This window comes from Manis javanica, chromosome 11 (assembly GCF_040802235.1).
Source record: "Manis javanica isolate MJ-LG chromosome 11, MJ_LKY, whole genome shotgun sequence".
In the NCBI taxonomy this organism is placed as follows: Eukaryota; Metazoa; Chordata; class Mammalia; order Pholidota; family Manidae; genus Manis; species Manis javanica.
Window position 1 is genome coordinate 98,846,393 of NC_133166.1, and position 19,589 is coordinate 98,865,981.

The 19,589-nt window shown below is 44.0% G+C and overlaps 1 protein-coding gene and 1 long non-coding RNA gene across 2 annotated transcripts in view; one reads left to right on the top strand and one right to left on the bottom strand.

The window, feature by feature from the left end:
• Positions 1–48: 48 nt before the first annotated feature.
• Positions 49–19,589, top strand: part of IRF6 (interferon regulatory factor 6) — a 35,742-nt gene continuing 16,201 nt past the window's right edge. Inside the window, exon 1 of the mRNA XM_073216987.1 lies at positions 49–182. The gene's annotated coding sequence lies outside the window, so the exon portion shown is untranslated. The remainder of the gene's footprint in view (positions 183–19,589) is intronic.
• On the bottom strand, positions 6,611–10,259 carry LOC118971830 (uncharacterized). Its single transcript, XR_012122459.1, has 3 exons — positions 10,178–10,259; positions 8,442–8,689; positions 6,611–8,335 (listed from the first exon to the last, which is right to left on the bottom strand). It is a non-coding gene; the product is annotated as an uncharacterized lncRNA (long non-coding RNA).

Genomic DNA, 19,589 nt, shown 5'->3' on the forward strand with positions numbered 1-19,589 from the left:
TGCGACCACAAGCTTTTATCCATTAGGATCTGCCACATGCATGTGCCGTGTCAAGATTGGAGACAGCAAAGCTGATTCCAGTCCTCACCCAACCCTGTTTTCTCAAAGTATTGGAAGAACCCCCAGAAACAAACCTGTTCCTCCATTCTTCGTGTTACAAGAACAAACATACATCCTGAGAGGTAAAGTGACTTTCCTAAAATCATCCAGAGAGTTGATACTAGAGAAAGTTGTAGAATTCAGTCAAGTGTTGCAAAACTGAACTTGGATAGAGGGGGATGGAAAAGCTTTTTAAGGTGGAATAACTGTTTTGTATCTTGGTGGTGGTGGTGGTTATACCTGGTATACAATTACCAAAATCAGTCAAACTGTACATTTGAAATAGGTGAATTTTAATGTATTTAAAAAATAACCTCAACAAAGAGGAACAAGCCCCAAACAAAACTGGACTCAGTATTCCAGGGCCATGCACAGGTGCACAGGACTACTTGAGAACATGGGATAAACAAAGGGACACTTTTTTCTTAATAATGACTTACAATCCATGTTCTATAGAAACAAAGGGCTAAATCATAGGCTGCAGAATTGCCCTGAATAGTTAAGATAAAACAAGCCATCAAAAAAATGACTCTGCTATTAAGGGTGCTTCTGGGAAAATTTGAGCTTTACTGTGTCACACCTGCAGAAGTTGGTCTAGAACTGCTAAAATCCTATTCTTGTTTGTTTTAGTGGCCACCTACTACTCTGAGCTAGATTCTGGGTAAGGAGCGCAGGGGAAGGCAGATCAAGAAAATATGCAAACAGTGGGTGGTGCCAGCAGCTGGCCAGCCAAGGAACCATAAACAAACAGACATCTGTCTTCTGTCTAATTTCAGGATAAAGGGTACAGTCACTTATGTTAACAAAAGGCTGTTTGCAAAATGTCATCATATGTTTTAAGGCACTAACCACAGTATACACTGGCTCTAACAATAAAGTTGTACTATTTTCCTCCTCCCATCCTACCCCAAGTGCCCAGCTTCCCTCCCCAGACGCAAACTGTTTCTTGGTGTTCTAACAGAACCATTCTATAAAAAGTCATACTCTGCGCACTTGACTCTTTACTCCTGGTTTCCACATCCTTGCAGTCCTGTGGACAGGTCCAGACTGTTCCCAGGTTCACACAAAACCCTAGCCCTACCTAATCACTATTGGCTCACTGAGCAATGGAAAAGGAATCCCTCCTCTCCTGAAAATACTTATCTTAGCCTTTGACAACATAAAGGGGGATCCTTTGTGAAGTTTTAACCTGGAAGTCTGGAATTCAAACATTATTTTCATGCCTCCAGTGGAAGTTCTCTTAGTAAAACCCACACAAAGAAGATAATATGCGCCAACTAAGTGACTGCCCAGCAAAAACCATGAAGGCCAAATTTGTTCTTCCCTTTCTTCTCCCCACAGTCCAGTCTTTCTTTCCCCTCCTCCAGGGTTTGTGTTTACCTTTACCCTTCAGCACTCAGTATTTTCAGGGTAAAGGTAGTCCAGGAAATAATCTTTCATATTAGTTTGCAAGGACAAGTCAATGCATTAGTATTACTTTTCCCTGGTATTAATAATTCCCAGGAGACTCCCTAGGATAATGATTTCAAGGGGTGGGAGAGGGAAACAACAATACTAGAATATTCAGGAAGTTGTTACTGACTGAATTTGTTATTGAAAGTATTTTTTCTTTGGAAAATTGAAGTATATACAAAAGTTGACAAAAATGTATAATGCACTCCCATGTACCCACTGTTCAGCTTCAAGGCCATCTTGTGTCATATATACACCCACCCACTGCCCCTGACTCCCCTCTGCATTATTTCTGAAGCAAATCTCAGACATCTTATTATTTCGCCTCTCAATATTTTAGTATGCATTTCTAAAAGACAAGGGCTCTTTTTTTAAACATACAATGTCATTATTCCACCTAAAAAGTCCCAATAATTATTTAATATCATATTTCCAGTGTTCAAATTTCTGATTATGTCATAAATGTCATCTTTTTCTTCACACTTCATTATTAAGTGTGTTCTGCTGTTCTCTGTATTTCTTATGAATAGGTTGTTGGGTCTAGAACTGTGATCAGACTTCATTCGTATCGTATACTTCCACAGGAGGTTCATAATATCCAGTGGCCTTCCATTGGTGCTCAATGTCTAAATTCATTAATTCATTAGAAGTTGCATTTTAATTCTGTCATAGGGGTGATAGTCTATCATTTCTTCTTCACTTACTCGCTGGACTATTTCTATGAAGATAAATTGCTCCCTTATCTAAATTTCGGTTACTCAGTGGTACAGTTATAAAGGAAAGGCAGAACAAATGCTTATTCTGTCCCTTCAGTTTACTAATTTTCAACACAAGGAGTCAATTCACTAGATATTCTAATGGTGACTAATCTGTTTTGTTTTTATGTTTAGTAGTATTATGAAGTCGTGTAGTTATCCAAACTGATATATTTTAATTCCTTGCAAATATTATTGTGTATATGGTTTAAAAGAGCTTATTTGATATACAGTTATATATTTTAAAAAATAATCAGATTTCTTTCTAATGCAAACTGCAGAAAGGAATCACGGATCTATCTGAGATTCTCAGCAGAGGCATGGGGAACACAATTTGAGAATACAGATTAGATACTGGGGATTGAGTTTTGAAATTTATGTGATAACTAATGTGATAACAAGGGCACATGGGTTCAAGATATGTTGATGGGGAACCATACGTAATCCAAAGGTATGACACTCTAATGATGAAAGTTCAGACACCTCAGCTACTAATTTGGGAAGATTCTGGAGAAGGTGTGTGTGCACGCCCACACATCTGTCTCTTCCTAGAGGCCTTAAATCAGTTTCAGACACACAAGACCAGCTCTTCCACCACATGCGTCTACACGTGTCAGACAACCCAGCCTTTCCCTGAAAGTGCTGGTGGAAATTTCTCTCTCAATCCCCTTATAATGAAATGAGCTTATTTATTCATTCAAAAAAAAATTTACCAAACACTGGGTGCCAGGTGGTATGCTAGCAGCTGAGGCTAACAGAAAGACTAAAATCCTTTCCAGCCTCTTCAAGGAGTTCACATTCTTGTCTAGGGATGGATAAGGATGCAGGTGACTACAATACACTGTGACAAATGCTGAACTGGTAAATGCTGGATGTGAAGAAAACAATGAGGACCTGTGTTTTGGAGTCAGGGGAGGGGGTGGGGTGGGCATCTGTGGCTGTTGAGCATCATTTGTCAATTGGTCACATTCAATGAACATTAGTATGGAACTCAAAATTGATCTGGATTCTGGATCTCATGCTGTATGAGTTGTTTCAGCTGAGTTCATGAACAGCTTGTGTGTGTGTGTGTGTGTGTGTGTGTGTGTGTGTGTGTGTGTGTGGGTTCAACACAGGATATGAGGAATATAGGACAACAGGAAGTTGGAAAGCTGTGTAGTCATCGGATTCCACAGCATTTATTGTGTATGGAGCAATAAGCTTTCTAGGTGGAGCATATTTTAGAAAATGAGGTTCTGTCTGAGAAAAGAAAAACTGTGATGTGCTTAAATGCACTCTACCTAACACAGACGTGTAAAGTATTACTTTATATAGTTCCTACCATTTCTAATCATCCGAAACTATAAACATGCCCATTGTCAAACCCAGATCTTGGTATATATGACCTTTAATAATTTCCTCAGGTTTACCTGAGATTGATTTACATCAGGTCTACCCTGAAACTGAGACATTTTATGAGATTATATTAATCTGATTGTGAATGAGCCTGAAATACCATGGTAGAGGCATAAGTTTTACATCCCACCCTCTAGAGGAGTATTAGTATAATCACACTCTGTTTTTCATATTTTCTGGCAAGGCTCAGCATGCGTATATTCATTTATCAAACATTTACTAAATACTTACTGTCGTCCAGGAATGCCACTAGGCATCAGGGATTTAAAAAGCTCCAACCTCAAGACTTTTCCCTTTAAGATCTCATACTCTAGTTGGGAAGACAAAGCAATTAACCAATAATTACATTGTCATGAGCTTTTAGCTCATGACAATGTACAAAGAAGGATGTACAAAGGGAACTAGGACACCAGAGGATGAAGAAACTCAATGTGCTGTGGCCAGGGGGCTCAGGGTGGGGTGGGGTGGTAGTGGTGTCATGGGGAGCTGTGCAGAGAGGATGTACAGAATCAGGGTTTCCTGAGTGAACAAGTAGGGAAAGAACATTCCAGGGAGAGAGAATAGCATGTGCAAAGGTGTAAAGATGTGTTTGGAGAATTGGCAAGTGGTCTGTGTGGCTGAGGTGGGCGGGTGGGAAAGGAGAGGTTGGAGCGGCAGGTAGGTGAGGCATCCGTCCATGGAAAGGCCTGTATGCCTTGCTGGGGAGTTTAGGCCTAGTCCCATAGAAGGTGAGGAACCACCAAGGATTTCAAGCGGGGTTTTGTGGTCAGATTTGGATTTTAGAGAAATCACAGTGAAGTGTGGTATGGGTGACAAGGCCATTACATTTTCCTTTCTGATGCCTCCCCTGAGCTACTTTGCTATTGATGCTGCCCACCAAGACTTTGGAATCATTTTTCATATTTTTACAAAAATGCCCCCTCCCACTTTTCAACATTTCTTGAAACTAGTAAGTATCTCAAGTATCTCCTGATAGAATCAACCTAAGTAGAGAGTGTAGTGAATTCAGTTCATGGAATTCACACCATCTATTAGTGCCTGTGCGGGGCATGGTTACAACAGGAGGGGATCACATGGGCCAACCTAAGGGTCTTGCTCCCCTACAGCTGTTAACTTCTGTTCTTCCTTTGTCCTTGTGGCTTCAGAGACCCTGCATCCATCTGCCCAACAACTGTCAAAATCATTTGAGTCACACGTGCTTGAGACTTTTATTTGATATCCAAATGAACAGTTGCAAGAGGCAGTCAGATACGCCTGCACATCTGGCGTTCAGGGGAGGGATCCAGGATACCGGGAGGCCATGCACATCTGGGAGTGGTCAGCATGCGAGTGAGACTGAATGACATCACCTAGTGTAAATAAAGAGAAGAGGCCTGGGAACTGAGCCCTGGGGCCCTGCAATTTTAAGAGGCAGGGGGGAATGAGGAAGAACCAGCAAGGGGATTGAGAAGCAGCAGCCACTGAGGGAGCAGGAAAGCTGGTATTGTCTTCTGTTTACTAACTGATCCTTCTCAGGATGGCAGGTTTACCCAGGGGCTAAGACTGGGGGCACTGGACTCCAGATCTGGATTCAGTCACAGGTTAAGCATTAAATGAGTTTACACTTCTTATATGCTGTTGGATCCAATACAGGAGTTGGAGGGTGTTGGTTTGTGGAGTAATCATTGATTGCACACCACACACCCTAAGCATATATTGAACGTCAAGGGAATTTTTGCCAAAGAATAACACAGAGGCCCTGATTACAGGGAGCTCACAGTCCAGAAGGAGGGAGAAGTCCTAGAAGCCAATGATTCTCCATGACATCACAACATGACAAATTCCTTAATGAAAGTATGAGCCACCCACTGAGAACAGGAGGAGTGATTAATGCAGCCTGTGATGGCCTGACTTGAATGTGATGCATTTTTTTTTCATTTGCTGTTTACATGCCATCTTGCTCAAGAAAAGCATGACTCTTCTTGAGCAATGCCAATCCATGTGACAATTTATGAGAGTTCTTTTCTTTTGGAGAAAAGAAGTGGGAAAAAATTCTTGGGGTACAGATAGATGGTGGTCCTACTTTTTAAAAAAGTTAAGGACTACCATCTTGGATGAAATTGAGTCTAGAATTGTCTAGAACAGTCCAAATCAACAGCAACCTCCGAGATACCCTCTCACTTTTGACTGTTGCCAAATCACTCCTAGTGTAGCCCTCATGTAGTAGGCTTAACTACTGAGCCCGTGGGGTAGGCTTCAATGATTTTAATCTTCTTCCTTGGGTGATGATTTACCTTCCAGTTGGAGGGAAAGCTTTCCTTCTTCAAATAATGAAGCTCCAATAACATCAGCCTGTCTCATCTTTAACAACCACCCAGTTCTCAGGAACAAGATTTTCTAGCATTTTCTTGTGCTCTTAATTTTTCTTTGCTTTCTTCTCTATGCATTCATTTTGGTTAGAACTAAACACCTGAGAAATAAAATTTGTCATGAAAAATTGTCCTTCCATGAGTTTATTATGAATTCTTGCCCTGAAAATTCCAGGACAGATTGCAAAGCTGTTTTAACTCCGTGTTGAGCACATGAAGTACTACCATTATGCTGCAAATTTATAGCTCCCTCCAACTCTGCCTGAAGACACACTAGGGGGGTTGGAGCAGGTGAATATTTGGATTATTGTGGCCTCCAATCCTAAAGTAACTATTATTCTTCAGTTCCGTCATGGCTGGGGTGGATGATGGTCAATGTACTGGGGATCAACACAGGTAAGGGTTGAGCATTATCAGCTGGGATTATAAGGAGGACAGTTTTTCAACGACACAGCAATATACCCAGGAATTAGTGTTTGCACTTCAGAAAACAAAAGGCCTCCAGAAATCATTAAAAGAAAGTCAGAGAGTCATGTATTTCTGATTTAAAAATGAACAAAACACTAGTCTTATCTCTTGCAAAAAATATTTAAGGTTTATTTCCTAAGTAGAGTATATTACTTGAAGAACAATCATTCTTCAAAGTTGTTCCTGTACTTGAGCCTTTAACTAAAAGGACTGAATTTCTTTTACTATAGGAATCCCAGTGATGCCGAGTGCCATGCAATGAGTGTTTGTGTATCCCCAGAATTCACATGTTGAAATTCTAACCTCCCATGTGATGGTATCAGGATGTGGGACCTCTGGGAGGTGATTAGGCCATGAGGGTGGAACCCTCATGAAATAAATCAGTGCCCTTGTGAAAAGGAGTACAAAGAGCTCCATGACCCCTTCCACCCCCTGAAGACAGACAAAAAAGACAGCCTTCTAAGCAGAGAGGAGGAGAATTCCCACCAAACTCTGTCAGAAGGATCTGTCAGCACTTTCATCTTGGATTACCTGCTTCTAGAACTCTAAGAAATAAATTCCTGTTGTTCATAAGCCACCCACTTTATGGTACGCTCTCTGTTACAGCAGCCCAAGTGGACTGAGACGCCAAGCTTCTACACATGTTGGTGAGCAGGCAGTCCTGTCTCCCTCCTGGTTTGGCCAAGTCTCTCAGAGATGCCCACCCATTCTACAGGCTCAGTGCTGGTTACACTCATCATTGCTGAAGCCTAGCTCTGCTCAATGGGAGTAATAGCAGACATTCTCCCCTGCGCTCCCCTCCCTTCCCCTGATTCTCCCCAGTTTTACTCAGCCTCAGGCCTGCCACGCCAGAACCGGCTCCCAGTGATATAGCTCTTTAGGGTCAGTTCTTCAGTTGGCAAGTACATGCCATTTCCCCAGGCACCCCCATGGTGTCAAGCTGGGTAGGTTGGAAGGAGGCTCCAGCATCCGTCTCATGCTGTTCCCAGAGCCAGGAATTTGGGAGTGATCGGCTCCAGGCCCTAGGCCACCAGCCCAGGTTCTCCTCTATCCTGCAGTGAAAGTCATGTCAATGGCCTCATCACAACTGTCTGTCACTGAGCCTCTGTCAAGGCCCCCCTGTTTCATCTGACTTGTTCTGGTAACTTTGAATCCCAAAGAAACTAAGCCAATAATGCTCAGTATGGGTCGTTATTGTTGTTGAGCATTATTTGCTGTCTAAGTGCAAGTTCCTATTTGATTAAATTGAACAAAACAGGAAGGATGGGCAGGGGTTGGCCCTGCCGCACCCGGTGAGCGTGTGTGTTGTGTGTGAGTGTATTATGGGGAGAGGCGCGCACCGTAAGGACCGGCCCTGAGGTGCACTCTTCTGAGGTGCAGCTCTTTTCTTTCTTGGGATTGATGAGGAAAATCTAAGGTGGGGCAAATAAAGAGGTATTAAAGACAAATTTGGGGTGATGGAGATTTTATAACCTGTTGCTAATTTGAATCATCAGAGCCGACAGTCCAACGTTTGGGCAGAGGCCTTGCACTGCCTATAGTCACCACGTAGGATATTTCTGTAACTCCTGAGTCACATAACAGGCCAGATACAAATCACAGTGTAGGTATGCCAGGAACCCCTACATTTTCTGCTGAGAGCCTTGGGAATCCAGAGGGAGACAGACAGTTTGGTCCATTGCAAACAGGTTAATTTGGCACAGCCCGATGAGTAATGCTGAGCATCTCCTCCGTGCTAGACCTTTAGGGGGTGAAATGCTGTAGCTCTTCCTGTGGAAGAGTTGATCACCTCCTTCGGGTAAAGAGAAGCGTGTACTCCTAGAAGCAATTAAGACAACAGACTCTGTACAGGGCCTCTGGGCATGACCTGTCACTGCCGTGGTTAGCATTGTGTGACCAGCTCCCTTCAAAGGGAAATGCTTACCTGTCCTCCTGCTTGACCATTCTGCATGACACTAGCCTGATTCTCGGAAACAAGGAAGAGGTTGTTCCTAGTGGTCAGGACACTTGGGTTGAGAAGTGAGATGGCAGCAGCTGGCAGCCCTTCTGTCTGGTCCTGAGCTGGAGTTGAAATGGTAGCTTTCACTCCTGGAAAGTAGACACAGACATGTCCCAGTTGAGGGTGGCTACTGTGGCTGGAGAGCGGGGTGCCTTATCATGGTGAAGAATCGTCTACAGAGGTAAAAAACAGGTTTCTTTTTTTATTGTGGCCTCCAATCCTAAAGTAACTATTATTCTTCAGTCCCATCATGGCTGGGGTAGATGATGGTCAGAGTACTGGGGACAAGACAGGTCCTAGTGGGAAGGCAGATGAGATCAACACAGGTAAGGGTTGAGCATTATCAGCTGGGATCTGAGGAGGAAAGTTTTTCAACCACACAGCAATATACCCTGGAATTAGTGTTTGCTCTTCAGAAAACAAAAGGCCTCCAAAAATCATTAAAAGAAAGTCAGAGAGTCATGTATTTCTGATTTAAAAATGAAGAAAACACTAGTCTTATCTCTTGCAAAAAATAGTTAAGGTTTATTTCCTAAGTAGAGTATGTTACTTGCAGAACAATCATTCTTCAAAGTTGTCCCTGTACTTGAGCCTTTAACTAAAAGGACTGAATTTCCTTTACTATAGGAATCTGGTCCTGAGCTGGGACATCTGCCTGGTGTTGGATTAGAACAGGCTGGTCATCTCCTGGGGGAGTGAGGTGGGTACTTCTTACAAGAAGCAGAGCTCCCTGGTTTTCTACAGGGCTATGAGAAAAATTGCTCTTAATTATGTTAATTACAACAACAGGGCACTTCACTTCTCAGAAGAGCTTTTCATCTTCAAAGGGGCTCCAAGATGGAGCATTAAGGCTTGACATGAAAGCCTGGAGTTTGAGAACTGAGGGCGGGGAGACCCAAGCCGCGTGGGCTGTGGCATCCAGTGGCAGCCTGGAAATCCAGTGCCCAAGTTGCGGTCTCGCTTCAGGGTGGGAAACAGGTCAAGGCAGGAATATGAATCCAGAAACTGGCTTGCACTCCACTGAAATTGGGAGGCAGGGGGCTGGAGTGTGAGTCTCCAGCCAGTTCTCCCTGACCCCGTGTATTAGGGTTACCAGATACATAGAGGACCCCCAGTGAAATCTGAATTTCAGATAAACAATAAACACATGAATGCAATAAGCAATTCTTTGCTTACACACACACACACACACACACACACACACACACACACACACACACACACACTTACATACACATGCAGCTCATACACAAAGGCTGGGCTTCCTATCCCATAAATGCTTCCCTGACAGGTCAGTAAGTCGGGGCATGTTCCCCCAGGGCCACAGGGAACAGGCACTTTCCAGACTTGCCCAGACACAGCCTCTTTCCCACCCTCATGTGGGAATGCCAGAAGGTGCTCTTTTCAGTTCTCTGGGGGCCAGAACTCAGGGCTGGGCCTCTGGGCAGACAGTCCAGCCTTCCCAACTCCTTGATTTGCCTTGGATTTGGGGAAAAACAGCTCGGGAATGGAATGCCTAAAGCTTCCCCTCTCCCCTCCCATCCTTCCTTCTGGGCCCCCTGATCTCCACCCCACCACTCTGTAGCTGAAGGGAGAAATGCACAGCTACCCACCCCCACCGCCCCGATCGGCGGGAATACAAATTCCTCTGTGACACAAACCAGAGAGACGGTCACTGGGCTGAGATGAGCTTCCTGCCTAGGCAGTGGAATCCAGGCCGCCAGGACGGGTCTGGGCCTGAACTAGAAATGCTGCTGGTTTCCTGGGCAGGGTGGGAAGGGAAGACAAGCTCGCACTTGCCGCAGCTCAGAATAGTAACTGGGAGGTGGTGATGCCCGATCTGCACCAGAGCGAAACTCTCCGGGCCTCCAGACATTAATGAATTTAGAGAGGTTCCCAGGCCCCCTAAAGTTCCAGAGCCAGGCCCTGGGCTCAGTCAGTCAGGGTCAAGGACAGAGCATGGTGCCTTCTTCACGCCTCCAGGACAGACAGATGGTCACAGGCGTTCACATCCTGGGACGTTACTTCAGGCCTGTGGGCTAGATTAACATTCCAAAGCATGGGCTTCCCTTCATGACCTAATGGAAAGGGCACCGCATCAGACAGGTGGGGCCGGGTAGCTTCCTACTCAGGTTCACCAGCTGAGTAACCTTGGATAAGACTCCGAAAAATCAAACAAAAGAAAAATCCCTTAATGGATCTAAAAGTAAAGCCATTGAAGGACAATGGATGTGTGCAAGATGAAGTGGCTGGCTGGCCAGCAGTGCTGTGCTGGGGATCCCATGAGGCAGGGTGCTGAGCCACAATGATTTCTTCAAAGTACAAGTTTCTAGAAAGATTCCAGAAAAGCTAATACCAGTAAACTGCTCTTAAAACTGTACCGGGGAACAGCTTTTCCCAGTGAATTGCAATAGTTAGTAGAACATGTTGTGTTTCTTTCCCTCCTTATCCTTTCTTAATAAATTAAAAGAATATGAACATAGTGTGACACCCTCAGTTCAAGGGCATCATTCAAATCTTTAGCTGCCAGTTATAGAAGAATGTTGAACACTGAACAATAAATGTTTATGGACTGACTAACCTATCTGATTACAGAGAGGGAGGAAGGAAAGAAGGATTGATTTTATGTTAACCGAGTAAATCTTAGTAGAAATGCTGACTCATATTTTAGAAGCCTCAAACATTGGTATTTTATTTCCCCAAATCACCCTTCACTGGCTCTGCTATTTTCCCACCTCCTTGCATTTCTATCTATGCAGCAGCCATGCCTAGATCTGTTGCTCATGTTTTGTAAATAGTGAACTCAAGCCAGTAATGCTTTGAGGCCACCTGGCTACCCAGGGATTTCGTCTGCCAGGTGCCCAGCCCAGTGAAGGCCTGGTGGGTTCTTCTTTGGATTTGAAAGGCCCAGGAGAAACTGCTACCGCTAGCAGCTCATCATTATACAGATGTTATTGTGCTGCGGAGGGACAGGTGGTGTGTGGGCCACCTCATTTCTGAGTTGGAGGTCTGAACAAAGTAAGAGGGGAAAAATAGTCCCCGAGAGTGGGATCAGAAGTTTCCCAGGGGGTTTAAAACCACGTGGAGCCTGAACACCAGACACTGTTAACATGGGCAGAGCCCCAGGGTCTGATGAAGAGCTGTATCTACTCTTGCTTCATCTCTCTTGTCATTTTGTCTATTCCAAAGTTTGGAAATTTGGACTTGAACTTGATTAGGGCCACTTCCCATGTGATCCTTTATGAGCCTCAGTTTTCTCAGGTGTGAAATAGGAATGCTACTAATTAACCAATATGCATGCATTGATCAAATATGTGCTGAAAACCTACTGTGTGCCAGGCCCTGTGCCAAGCACTGAGAACACAGGGGAAACAATACAGAGTCCCTCTCCTTCTGGAGCTTATTTGCCCTCCAGGGCAGAATTCCCCAAGTGGCAGCTCCTGTGGGGTGTTTCATATGGCTCATGTAACTAAAAATTTTAAATTTTTGTTGCAAACATGTAAAAAGTTGGAGGGTCTTACTTAAAAATCTAGATTTCCCAGGAGCAAAACTGGGCCTGTCTTTCTGTGTGGCAGCCACCAGCCAGAGCTCAGTGGCTGCTGCTTTTAAAAACATATGCTGTCAGGTAGCCACAGTCCTCAGCCTTCCCAGGCACTCCTACCCTGCTCGACCTTAATCAGTAACTTGTTTATTTGTTTGTTTACTTAAAACCTTTCAATGCTATCTCACTGTAAAGAAGAGGAAACCCAGCTATTTGATATGACATTCAATGCCCTCCAGATCTGTTTTCTGCCAAATTCATCCCTGCAAATACTACACTCTAGCAAATTGCAGTGTCCTGACCATCCTATGTGGTACCTCTGGACCTTTGCAAAGCTATTCTCTTTGCCTAAGCTGTCTTTTGCTTGCATTTTTCTAACCAGAAAATTGATATTAACCTTTAAGGGTCATCTTAAACATCTTGTCCCCATTTGTGCAGACCTGCTGTGAGGGTCACATGGTCTGGAGACCCTCAACGATGCACATGGCCCATCTGAGACCAAAGGGCCTCAATTGTTCTGCATCTTATGGTTGGGCCCAGGGAGCTTCCAGTTGGTGACAATTTGTAAAAAGCCTCAGGTTTCCCAATGAATGGGGACAAACTATAAACATGAAATGGAATAATGTCTACAAGTGAAATTAGATAATACTAAAGAAAACCTTTGGAGTTATTGATGCTTAATAAATGGAAGCTATTATTCCATTTATTATTATTAATATTCCAAGTGGGGGCAACTTCATGATGGACGGTTAAGTCAGCAGCTGCAAAGTGTGTTCAGGGAAGGAGAGCCTCCTGGGGCTGTTACAGTGGAATGGAAAAAACCACGGCTGAAAAAGTAGGCTTGGGCCAGAAAGGGGCCTTCCAGCTGGTCTCCCTGCTTTTCCCTCTTCTCCCTTCTCTCTTAAACGCAGCAGCAAGAGTGATCCTGCAAAACAAGTCACTCCATGTCACTCATCTGTCAAAGAATTCCTAGTGGCTCTCTATTCTCTCAGAGTAAAGCTAAAGCCACCACATCTCTCAGAAGCTCATACCCAATGGGTTTCCCTCACTCCTCAGCCCCTGGGCCTCATTCTGATCTCCCTGTTCAGCCTTTAGCAAGCAAGAAAGCTCTGGCCTCAGGGCCTTTTCACTTGCCAACCCCTCTTCCTGGAATCTTCTTTCCTCCTCTGTCCACAAGGCTGCCTCCATCACTTTCTTAGACATCTACTTGAGTGTGGTCTTCTCTCTGTTTAGTTTACCGAAAGGTTTACTTCTGTCCTCTTCCTAATCTCTGAAGCCTTATTGTTCTTCTTAGAACTTAACCAACTAACGGGCTTTCCTTATTTTACTGATTTATCTTGGTTATTGTCTGTCTCCCCTACTAGAACATAAACAGCATGAGAGCAGAAGTTTTTTATCTGTCTTGCTTACTGCTGTATCCTCAACACCTAGAGCAGAGCCTGGCCCACAGCAGATACACAAAGAAACGTTTGTTGGATGAGTGAATAATGTTCCATGATTCAGTAAACACTGGGAAATCACAGAATGTTTTTGAGCAAGAGTGTGACTAAATCAGAGCTCACAGAGGGCTGTAAGATAGAGAAGGGCTGGAAGCTGCAGGAGAGGAGGTGGTCACAATAGCGGAAGGACATGTAAATGAAAGTTTAAACAGAGGACTTGGGTAGGAATAGGAGACAATGGAGGCAGTAAGTTCCACAAGGGCACGGATCTTGCCTGCATATAGGAGGCTTTCAATGAATATTTACTGAGTTGAAGGAATGATGCTAGTGTCTTAAGCATGGACCCAGGAGGGACCCAGGGTTTGGGTCTGGGTATCGCTATTAAAGACCTGAACTTTTTTTGCTCTTAACTCCAGGGTTCCCCTGGCCAGGGGTTACATGAAATCAACACAGAGCTTCTACATTTCTATGTATATCTTCCTTTCCTTCCTTGATTGGGCTAACCCTCCATGGCGTTTAGCCACCTTTTAGACCTCAGCTCAGACAAATTGGAGTTCAGCATGTGGGAACTGAGGTGGTGCTGGACTGAAGGTGTCTAGGGGCAGGGACCAGATCAAATGACCTTTTTGAATGCTGTACAACTCAAGATATTACTGGAGAGGGGAGACCACAGGGTGGGAATTAGTGTGTAAGACTAGAGCCACCGTACAGAGTCAAAATCCCTGTGGATACCAAATGATTTCACTCATATGTGGAATATAAGAACAAAGAAAAAACTGAAGGAGCAAAACAACAGCAGACTCATAGAACCCAAGAATGGACTAACAGTTACCAAAGGGAAAGGGACTGGGCAGGAGGGGTGGGAAGGGAGGGATAAGGGTGGGGGCAAAGAAAGGGGGCATTACGATTAGCATGCATAATGTGGAGGGGGGCACGGGGAGGGCTGTACAGCACGGAGAGGACAGGTAGTGATTCTACAGCATCTTACTACACTGATGGACAGTGACTGCAATGGGGTATGTGGGGGGAACTTGGTGATGGGGGGTTTCTAGTAAACATAATGTTCCTCATGTAATTGTAGATTAATGATACCAAAAAAATGAAAAAATTTTAAAAAATCCCTGTGGATGTCATCTTTACCATTTCTGCAGAACCACAAGTTATTGGCTAGGAGGCTAACCTAGGTTGAGGCTGGGTGTGTGGAAAATGTTATGAGAAAGTTCCCACAATGTAGGGGTGGAGAGGCTGTGACTTGGTCACAGAACCTCTCATTTATACCCTCCCATGTCTGCCCTTTAGTTAGCCACATCTCCTCAAAGGAATTATTCATTAGGCCTCTGAGACCCACACTTAGACCTTGCCCCTAACCCAATCAACAGAAATGAGGTGTTTTATATCCTCCGTGCCCTAAGAATAAATACAGAGGAACTCACCTCTGAACTCTAGAGGTTTTTATTAAGCAAAATGCATGCTGCCCCAGAATTGTACCAGATCCTTGCGTAAAGTTGGGAGGGTGCAGCAGTGGAGAAAAATAACATTTGTTGAGCCCTTTTATTGTTTTTACTCATTTCATGTAATCCTCTTGTCAATCCTGTGAAATAGGCAGTATCCTCATGTATGAGATGAGTAAACTGAAGTCGAGCTAGCTCACACAAATAGGAATTGGAGAAGGAAAACTGATGACAGAGTTCTGGCTAATTCTACAGCACACAGGTTATTTTCCTGAGGAATCAGTGCTGCCTCTAGAATTAATCATATAACTAGGAATTGTTAGAACTAGAAGGTAATTGTGGAATTTGCTCAGTTCCTTCAGATAAAAGGCTCTTGCTCAGACAGCAACAACGATAAGCTCGGAGTGGTAAGAAAAGGTCAGACCCCCAGGTGTCCCAATTCTTTCTTCTTTCTTTAAAAAAAAAGTAATGATAACATTTTTCTCAAACATTATAGATACCTGCCTTAAAAATCAAATAGCACTGAAAGCCTTTATGACCAAAACATCAGCCCTCTCTGCTCCTTATTTTGATTGAGATACTATTTCATCTCCTTGTATTTTTGTTGAAATCTCTCATCCCTTCTTATCTCCCCTCTCCTGCTTTTTGTACTCTGTCCTCTCTTACCCTGGTGGACTGATACCTTCTTTTCTTAAAAGCCCTTCATTGTCATTGTACTGGAATCATCTTGGAAGGGGAGGAGATAAAACACATTTGGTCAATCAGTCTTATTGAACAGAAGTCCAGTTTCTTACCACACTGCCTCTAAGAGATCCTGCATCCCTAGATGAGTAACTCATTGTTCTTACGTCAGCACATTGTCCAGGGTTCATGTAACTTACCCTGAGTCTAGCCCTGTGCCAGCAGCTCCTGGCTCACAAGAGTTCCTGTCTGCTCTGTGCCTTGCTGCCCTCAAGGACTTGACTGAAGCCTGAAGAGAATGATTTTTTTTTTTTTTTGAGAGGGCATCTCTCATATTTATTGATCAAATGGTTGTTAACAACAATAAAATTCAGTATGGGGGGGGTCAATGCTCAATGTACAATCATTAATCCATCTCAAGCCTAATTCTCGTCAGTCTCCAATCTTCTGAAGCATAACGAACAAGTTCTTACATGGTGAACGAATTCTTACATAGTGAATAAATTCTTACATGGTGAACAGTACAAGGGCATTCATCACAGAAACTTTCGGTTTTGATCACGCATTATGACCTATAAACAATCAGGTCAAATATGAATATTCGTTCGATTTTTGTACTTGATTTATGTTGATCCCACATTTCTCCCTTTATTATTATTATTATTTTTATTTTTAATAAAATGCTGAAGTGGTAGGTAGATGCAAGATAAAGGTAGAAAACATAGTTTAGTGCTGTAAGAGGGCAAATGTAGATGATCAGGTGTGTGCCTATGGACTAAGTATTAATCCAGGCTAGACAAGGGCAGCAAAACATCCACGGATGCAGAAGATTTCTGAAGAGAATGATTTACATGAGGAAACAAAGCGCAGATAACAGAGGTGATGATGCCTCCCATCCACATAGCACTTGACCATTTTCAGAGTGTTTGTATCCACCATCTCATTTCAGAGTAGCGTGCAATCACAGGATAGATTTTTGGGGTGACTATGAAAGTCAAAATCAGAACACTGCTCTGTCCCAACAGGACAGCATATTTGAAATCAGGACTATGAACCCCCACATTCATGGTATTTGTTGTAGGTTCTTATTTGGTGCTTTTTTCTGCAGGGCCAATGGAGGCTTCCTTTGTCAGGGGAGATGGAAGTGGACTCTCAGATTGGCACTGAATGGGAGCAAGAATGGAGAGAAGGGTTCCAGGGGAGCAGCTTAATTCCATGTGACTTACTGGGCCTTGTTTTTCCCCCTCCTCCTTCCCCCAACATAGAGCCAAGTTTTGAATAGAGAAAGTTGCTTCGTTCAGAACACTTATTAGTGCTCAGCTTGGTTCACGTATAAAAAAAGAGAATTGAATAGTTTTGAACATGTTAGTGGGGAGTTCTCCTAAAGTCTCGAACAGAATTTTGTTTCATTGCCTAGTTTGGAAAGTAAGATACATCAATGAATTTATTTTTGATGCAGCTTCCTCTGCAGAAATCTTGATGATTCTAGGATTTGGGTCTCATTCTGGGGTACAATCTATGGAGGCTAAGGGACAGACCAATGTGCATTATAATTTAGACTGTAGTTTAGGCAATGTGTGAGGTTCATCCATAGGCTGGGTACCTTGAAACAATTGGATGGGGCCAGAGATGAACCAGTGTAGAGAAAGAAAGGATTTGGGGTAGACCCACTGGGCTCCAGAATGCATTCCAGAAGGCTGGGTGGGATCTGGGTTCCTCCGAGAGAGCACAGCACGGGAACTGGGCAGCCTGATGTCCCAGTTCCCTCTTCAGCAGCTCCACTGACACATAGCTCCATCTCAGAGATTGCTGACTATCACTGACTGCAGGTACACTAAGCTCTCCACTGTTCCGAACCATGGGGAGCAACCCCAGTTGCCATGCCCTCTGCTCTGCCAAGGAGAGAGCAGGATTTGGATCACGTAGCTTTACTGTCATATGTCTGATAGCCTCCTGGTGGTGAACAAGACCCCTCTTCACCAAGTAAGAGCTGCCTGGGAGCAGGAGAGGGGAATTCCCCGATTCTCTGCAGTTGTTAAATAAGAACCGCTGTTCTGAAACATACATCCCACTGCCTGAAACTCAGACTCACAGGTGAGTCAGCAATGCCCCACCTGAGCAGGGAGGGATGGAGGACAAGGTGATGGGAACTTCAAGGCCCAAGCCACAGCGGAACGTCTGAATCCCAAGAGGCCTCTTTTGAGAACACAGAACTGATTCCTCCATAGAAGAACAAGATGTTCTTATTCGCCAGATAAGGTGTGTCTCAAGCAAAGATGACTTCAGGGTGGCCTATTGCCAGGTTTCATCATTTGAAGACCCAGAAAGTTCCTCCTTATCTCTACCTTACTCACTCTACGTTATAATTCCTCCAGCTTTGTCTTCTTTCCATTGATTCTTCAGTAGAGTGACATGAAACTTGGGGCTTTGTTTTGTTCACCATGGTATCAGTGCCTACATACATGGGTGTTTCTTTTTAATATTTAACAACCAGTACAGTGCTAGTCAGAACAGACTCTGGCTTGGGTGCTGAGCAGGGTCCAAGTGGAAAGAGCCCTGTGCTTGGGTTCTAGTCTTGACTTTGTGGCCAATATGCTCTGTGACCTTGGGTCAATCATTTGACCTCCTTGGGCCTCAGGTTTTTTACCTATAAAAAGGGGGAATTTGGATTAGAGGCTGCAAATGCATATGCTTACAGGGTCAGGCAATTAAAGTAAATGAGTGAGTCCAATAGGGTGGGGTTGTCCAGACTGTAATAGGTAGACTCCCTCTAAATGGGTAGCTGTTGCCAGATGGAACTGCTGGCCCAGGCTGTCCAGAGCATTTGACTCTTTAAGAGATGCTGAGAATCTGGGTGTTTATGTGAAGTAAAATACTGTGTGAGTCAGACATCTCTAAGCCGGTATCACTCCTAGACTAGAGGATGTGAAGAGCCCTCTCCCTTGAATTTCTTATTCTAAAACATGTGTCTTCTAAAGAAGATCCTTAAGAAATTACCTTAGTTATGGGAATTTCTGCTAGTGCAAAAGTGCACGCCTGTGTGTAGGCTCATGTGTATGCCATTGGGCTTTTGGCTTCCCTCAATGACAGTCTCCTGGTGGTCTTTCCCCAGTCATCACAGACACACCTGGACTGCTTTCTTGGTCCGAGGAGCCCAGCCCTGGGCCAGATCTGCCTGTCCAGTAGTTATCACCAGGACAGAGCTGACTGTGCTGATGAGACAGCCCTTCCTCTGCATAAAGGGAAGTGGAGCCACATTCAGTGGCTGAGACAGGCTGGCTGAGTCAGACACAGGGCCTTGCTGACTTCCCAGGCCTTTGCTAGCTATGTCCCTAAACTGAACTGGAATTAAGTCCACATTATTACCAATCTGGAGCTCTCCAACCTACCCGTATTAGTCTGCTAGGGCCATGGAAACAAAGTAAAGCCACCAACTGGGTGTCTTAACAGAAATGTATTGTCTCACAGTTCTGGAGGTTAGAAGTCCAAAATCAAGATACCTGTTAAGGTCGGTTTCTTCTGAGATCTGTTCCAGCCCCTCCTCTTGGCTTATAGATGGTCATCTCATTACTGTGTCTCTTTGCCTCATCTTTCCTCCTATGACCATCTATCTCTGTGTTCAATTTCCCTTTTTTATAAGGATACCAGTTATATTTGATTAGGGACCACTGTAATGAGCTCACTTTAACTTGATTACCTCTGTAAAGACTCTATCTCCAAATAAGGTCACATTCTAGGGGTTCTAGGACTTCTATCTCTTAATTTAGGGGGGTCAAAATTCAACCCAACACCAGTCCCTCATGGTCTCTCATTTATTGCTTTAAACTCCAAAACCTAATATCCCATTTATGTCCCTTCTTACCCATGACAGCTCAGTGCCTTGGGGTCTTAGGGACTGGTACACAACACACTGTAAGCATACACTCTGTCTGGACTGCAGTTCACTGCAGTGGGAAAGGTG